Raw genomic sequence first — 6679 nt, 5'->3', positions numbered from 1 at the left:
ATATGACTAAAGTCATGCTCTGATCATGGTACTTTTGTTTTACTTTTTCTTTGGCCACTTTGGAATTCCCTGACAGGCAGTTGGCAGAGTATCGTCAGGTCTGAGGAGTTGTCTGCAGGCTCTTGTCTTTGTGGTGACATGCTGCCACCTGGTGGATAAATAGGATATTCCAAATATGTTTCTGAAGCGGGTCACAGTCAAAAAACATGAAACTTAAATATAAAGAGAATATAATGTCGTCACATAACAAGTGTGCATGTAACTTTATTACCGTAACTATTGTCCGCACAATAAACTCTACGTATTTTCCTACTTTTATACTCACCGAGACAGCTATTTAAATGAGTATGACGTCATACGTGTTTGACGCGGGCTCCATAGCTCAGGGGTTAGAGCACTGGTCTTGTAAACCAGGGGTCGCGAGTTCAAATCTCGCTGGGGCCTAATAACTTTTTTATTTTCTTTGACTGCGTAGTTACTGTGGTATGTTGTGGTTTCTGTTTTAAAACACAAATTTGAACAACTTCCAAACATCAAATCTTTAAAGAACATTGTAGAGAGCATCAGTTAGCCAAAACGAGTAGTAGAAAATAAAGCAACATAAATAACATGACTCCATGAAAATGATTCATTCAACATCATAGGCGTGAAGTATAATTTATAATTTTGCTCACGTTGCATATTGAAAAATGTCAGTTTTCACCCCATTCACTGCCTGTTCACCCTGTTGCCGTCAGCTGCCCTATACCGCCATACTTCTTTCCTCTGGCTGTGAGACTCCATAACTCCTCCTCCACCCTCCATATATAATATAGTTTTAGTATTTTTCTTATGTAGCAAAATGGGACTACAATCTACATTTCGTTATGCAATCCTGACAAATAAAAAACCTTGTAAACTTGCAACCTTGGTATTTCATAACTCCACTGGCCTACTTGTGTTAATGCAAATGTATTCTGACGTGTGAGTTCGTTGTTTGACAGCCGATGCTGCCTAAACGCGGTTAACGCTTTGCCTGTTATTGTCACAATGAATGAACAGGTGCCAAAACGTCAGCTTGTTCAATTATCTATTATTATTAATAACAAATTGAGTAAAGGAAGTCTAGAACCGGAAACAGAGAGCGCTCGCCTTCAAATGTTGCAGGTTTTCAAACGTGTTGGCTCCAGAGATCAATGTAAGGAGAGCTAAATTAAATGAATAAACAAAATATTGAACTTAATTCATAACGGTTATAAAGTCATATTTCAGCCACTTTCCCACAGCTGATAGTAAATACATTGCGCGAAAACTGGACCTGTCTGTATGTAATGATTCATTATTTTATCAATTTATATATATCAAATATTCCTCTACTTCTACTCAACTAAAGTTCAAGTGTCTCAAAATTGTACTTAAGTACAGTACTTGAGTATATGGATTACGTTACATTGGAGATCGGACAACAATAAACGGGCCATTGCAGTGTAGCGAACGTCCACTTAAAGATGATAAAACTGAAATGTGATAATAACAACAATTACACAATCTGAACTAATAAACTTCGTCCAGAGACTGCTGTCAGGAACCTATAGGTCACTTAATGGTTGAACTCTCAATTTAGTGCCTGGACCGACTCAAGATAGGACTTGGGGTCAATCTTGACACTGAGACCGATTTATGAACTATAAGACCTCTGTTAGGGCTGACCCTAAGGTTTATTAATGACCCTTGTCTTAGTTCGTCTTTGTATTTCTTACATATATTTTTTAAATGACTCAGAGAAACAAATTCACTTTATTTGTAAACCCTTCACAAATTGTCTCTTTTAACTGTGTTTGCATTTGTTCTAATCTTGTTCTGTAGTCATACAAAACTCATCTCACCTTACTGACTCACTATACATATTGTGTGCCTTCATACATTGATCAAGCTTAAAGTTGACCAAATCTCCAAATTTGAAACATCTGAGTCAACATTAACAATATGTATACATTTAAAAAAAAGATCAAGTCTCATCCTTAATAACAAATTAGACAAAAAGCAGAATTTTGTGATTACTGACATCATTTAGTTATTACATTTTCTCAATCTTCTGCAAGCTCATCCAGGTGTCCTTTCATAATAAATTCATGTTTACTTAAAATATGTTTTAATTAAACCATCAGAATGCCAGAGAGCTTTATAAAAGAAAACTCTTACATTATTTGACATATATAGACATATTCTTTGCTAAATATTCAAAATAATTGCCTTTATTTTAAGAATGACAATAGATTCTGTACATTCATGTTTTTCAAAAATACTAATGTGTAACCTTTTGAACCTTGTGGATGATCATGAATTGGAGTTGATTAAGATTAGTTCTTTGTCCTAATACATTATGAAAGCAGTTCAGCAGTTGAAGCAGTATTTCACTCATTATGTGAGGAGCAACAGAACACCCAGATGGACACAACGTTTAAATAAAGTCCCTTTTCTGAAGATATAATGTGTTTAACAAAATGATGGTCCATTGGATTTTCAGTTTACAATATCCAGGCACAATAGCATGATTTTACTCATATAGCCTCTATATCGGGTATGAATTTCTGTTCTGGCTATGTACTGAAGTAACCTAAATGTAAAAGCTACAAATCTATTTTGACACATTACCCTCCTCAGAGGTTTGTCAGTTTGGACCGGGTCCTGACATCAATGCAAATGTGCACATGGACTGACCAGATGCACAGTCAGTGCAGTACATAATCCATATACAACTATTACTATTATTTCACCAGAAGTTTGGGCCCGGATAGCTCAGTCGGTAGAGCATCAGACTTTTAATCTGAGGGTCTGGGGTTCAAGTCCCTGTTCAGGTGCAAGAAGTCTTTTTATCCCAGAGACTGCGTCCCCACAGCGATGCATAATGACAATAAAACTTTGAAAACTAGTCTTGGAGAGATTCACCACCTGATTACAGTACAGGTCATGTCTTGTACATTTAGGTGATATTGCTGTTGGCTGTTGTGTTCTCATTAAGTAAGGAATAATCCCCTGGAAATGCATTTCCTATAGTTGAAGAGAGAGACTCTCCCCACCCCTTCGGATCAGATTATTATTGGCCATTATAGCTTGGAAAGCACAGGTGTGATTGAGATCATTAAGCAAAGCTGCATTCCATCATGTGTGGCTGTTTCAGGGCCTTCATAAATGTTGTTAGTGACAGCTGAGCATTTCCTGCTCGAACATGTTCAAATGTCACTGGTGAAAAAAGTCTACTATGTTAGCTGCTGTTCGTGTTGTTGTCCTTTTGGGTGCTGTTAGCAGTGGGGGTCTTGTTGCTGGTGTTGTTGTTCCACTTTGCTTTGCAGTGGGTGATGCAAACAGCCAGCACCATAATCAGCACCCCAAAACCCACAACCACACAGTACCAGTGAGGAAAGAGAAACCAAGAGGAACCTGGAGATGAAACTGAGGAAATGCAGAGAGAGAAAATTAAGCTGAGGCTAAAATCACAATTACTAGATGTTTTTGAGAGCCGATTGTCAAAACTGTACGAAATGAAATCACAGCGTCATGTGTTCTCACATAATCACACTTTCCCTGAAAGCAGCGAATCTGTATTTCCTCTGCATATTATGCTGCATGTTATGATAAGTCTTTGAGACTTGGTCGAGATTGAAGGGTGAGCTCTGACACCACACATTCCTATTTGCATTAGCATTATTACATTTCTGTATTTCATATAATAAGGGGACGTCCCTTGGCCCCCTTGTGTTGAGTTGAGCCAATCCCATCCCAAAAAGGCCAATTTGTTATTTTAGACTGTGCAGCAAGTCGGGAACTTGACCAATAAATTTCAACCTGAAGTTCCCACATAGAATGTGGAGGCAAAAACCTGAGTCTGTTTACTATCACTCCCAGCCTTGTAGAAAGACATTGGATTAGTAATAAAGAGTGCAGAAACATGCAGGGAAATCTGCAGCATGGAGGGAAGGCCATTGTAATTCCTACAAGCAATTGTGCATCTTGGCCTGTCTGTCTAGTTAGCTACCACAATGCAAAACACATTCTCTTACCTTGAAGCATGGTTCCTCTCCCAACTGTTAAACGTGAGTTCACATTGGCCACACAGTAGTACAGCCCCAGGTCTGTTTCCTCAACACTAGTGATGCTCAATGCCAGAGATCGGTTCATCAACCCCACAGAGAATCGAGGGCTGAGCTGACACCCTGAGAAAAAAGTTGTAGTCTGTTGAAAGCCTTTTAAATAATACTCCATTTTCTATAATTAAAACTTGCAAAGTTGTCCCTCCTTCCAAACTCAACCATCCACAATACAGTATGCCTGTGTGTCTGCTGAGGACAGCAGCAGGTATACTCAACCTCGACCTCTGCATCTCATGAGGAGTCAGTTGATAAACTACTATTTATCCAAGGCTATCACTCAAACACTCAAAGTTTTCTGTTCTGTTTCATACCACATTTGCCACTTAAACAGTGTTATGTACTGTGCCTATAACTTCTGAGTTTCATGCGCTCTACAGCCTCAATTCAGTTGTGTTTAGAGCTCAGTTTTTCATGGTTCTATATTTGTTCTAATCAGCATTTAGATCATGTACTACCTTGTACTGGTCCGCCATCTCTGAGACTGGCGCAGAGGACCACAGTGGGGGTGAGATCAGGATGGTGCTTAAGCCACGTTGTGTCGTAAATGTAGGAGAGGTTACAGCCAAGAGTGACCGTTGAACCGTACTGGACATGTTGGACCTCAGCAGCTGACACAAACGGCATCCAAAAACCAGCCATGGTGATCGACCCTAGAGAGGAGCAAATGGACTTTACCAACTTTACCAATGAATGTTTAGTGAAAGTTTAGTCTTAAACAAACTTTTGATGAAAACATTGTCAACTGACATAAAAACACAATTTCAAAGCGAACACATTTTTGGCAACATTCAAAAGTAGGGCTGCCGCTGGGGTCATCTCTCCTGTTTCCACGGCCATGCTTAGCCAGATATTTTGACAGATTTTTTATTTTTTGGCAGTTGATGGAACTTCCTTCTTCATAGCCCCCTCTCTTCTGGTGTTCCTCTGGGATCAACCCTAGTTCCCCTTCTTTTCTCTATCTATCATTTATTCTGTTTTGGGTCCCTTGCACAACATGCAATTCCACTGTTATGCAGTCATTGTCACAAATCAACTCCTGTTACCTATTGTTTGTCATGTCTCTCAGTTTAAGTGGAAGATGTTACAGAAATATTTATCGTGTGTTCACACAACCAGCGACACGGCAACAGACTACAAGTCATTTTCAATAGAAGCCGGTGACATGAAGGTTCAAACTAACGCCCCCAAGTCAAAGTTGAGGTGGTCTCAACTGGTGTCAGTGCTCCAGCAAAGCTGTAAAGCGTTAAACAATCACATGTTTTGTTTCACCCTTAATATAATATCTCACGGATCGTATAGCGGATCAGATCTGCACAAAAAAAAAAAAGGAGCAGATATAGTTTTAGAGATCCTGGATACTGAGATTAACCTTTATATGTATTTATCAGTGTTATTATAATATCTACAGTATTGTATCAAGATTTTTATTTAAATGAAGTTTAATTTTGAAGTTTAGCTATTGTAAATGGCACCGATTCGGCGGACTGGCCCAACTACGTCAACGAGCATAACAAGATCAGGAATGTAAAAAGTAACAGATTCCAACCGATTCCACAACCCATAAAGCAGTTCAGAGATACGTATGCAGGTAATGCCTTCACTAATGTAAACGGCTAACGTTACTCGCCGCCTAGCCTTTTATTTTACAATTACTATTATTAATGTATCCTCACTTTGCTGCCATTTAACATTTGAAATGATCCAAGAAGCAAATGAAACAGCCCCATCCTTCTGCTACCTCCACAGTACAAACACAGCAAGGTGTGACAGTCATTGTAATCATCAGTCGCTGAGTCTGACTCGACCTTCATCTAGTGAAAAGTGTAACTTTCTGTCTTTCTTTCCAATATGATGGTACTCTGGGGTGCATTTATTACTCACCAACAAGAATGGTTGTTATCCAATGGGACTTCATCTCTTCGTATCTTTATACATCACTATTTTCTCCTGTACTTGATGTCTGTGACATTATGGTCTAACAGACCACAGACTTCCGTTTTAGCTGCAAAACCACTGTTTCCACTGAAGGCCCACTCTCTTTATATATATCCTCTTTAGGTTTGGTTGTGAGAGCATTTTTTTCAAGCTTCAAGCATTCGGACCAGGAGGAGCTGAAGATCTTTAAACTAACTGTTCGGTTAAATGCTATATTTTGGCCAATCTCTTGCTTAAGATGTTTTATAGTTTTATTTTTTAATTAATCTTTAGTGTTGTCTATGTAATTGCTTATATGTTGTTTCACTTTCATTTATTTTCAGTTTCAATATATAATATAAAATATAATCTGTATATAAATTATGATATTATTATATCAGAAAGGATGTACTGCTCCCCAGGGAAAAGTTCACAAGCTACCCAGCAGTTTTTAAAGTAATGTATAAAATATATTTAAATAAACTAACATAATAATCCAACTAGAAAGCTGCACTCAGTAGAGTGTAGATCTTTGTCTGAGTGACCACTGCTGTAATCTTTGATTGAATGAATACAACCCACAATTGGCTAACCTCCCATGTAGACTGCAAGTATAAGACTTGTTTTGTTCCCCT

General features: G+C 38.4%; 2 non-coding genes across 2 annotated transcripts; both read left to right on the top strand.

The window, feature by feature from the left end:
* Nucleotides 1-371: 371 nt before the first annotated feature.
* Nucleotides 372-444, top strand: trnat-ugu (transfer RNA threonine (anticodon UGU)). The gene has a single exon. It is a non-coding gene; the product is annotated as a tRNA-Thr (tRNA).
* A 2323-nt stretch (nucleotides 445-2767) lies between these two features.
* Nucleotides 2768-2840, top strand: trnak-uuu (transfer RNA lysine (anticodon UUU)). The gene has a single exon. It is a non-coding gene; the product is annotated as a tRNA-Lys (tRNA).
* Nucleotides 2841-6679: the final 3839 nt, after the last annotated feature.

Source organism: Anarrhichthys ocellatus, unplaced genomic scaffold (genome assembly GCF_004355925.1).
Source record: "Anarrhichthys ocellatus isolate YVR2014 unplaced genomic scaffold, GSC_Weel_1.0 scaffold38, whole genome shotgun sequence".
In the NCBI taxonomy this organism is placed as follows: domain Eukaryota; kingdom Metazoa; phylum Chordata; class Actinopteri; order Perciformes; family Anarhichadidae; genus Anarrhichthys; species Anarrhichthys ocellatus.
The sequence above is the reverse complement of the archived record's forward strand: the minus strand, read 5'-3'. Positions and strand labels throughout refer to the sequence as shown.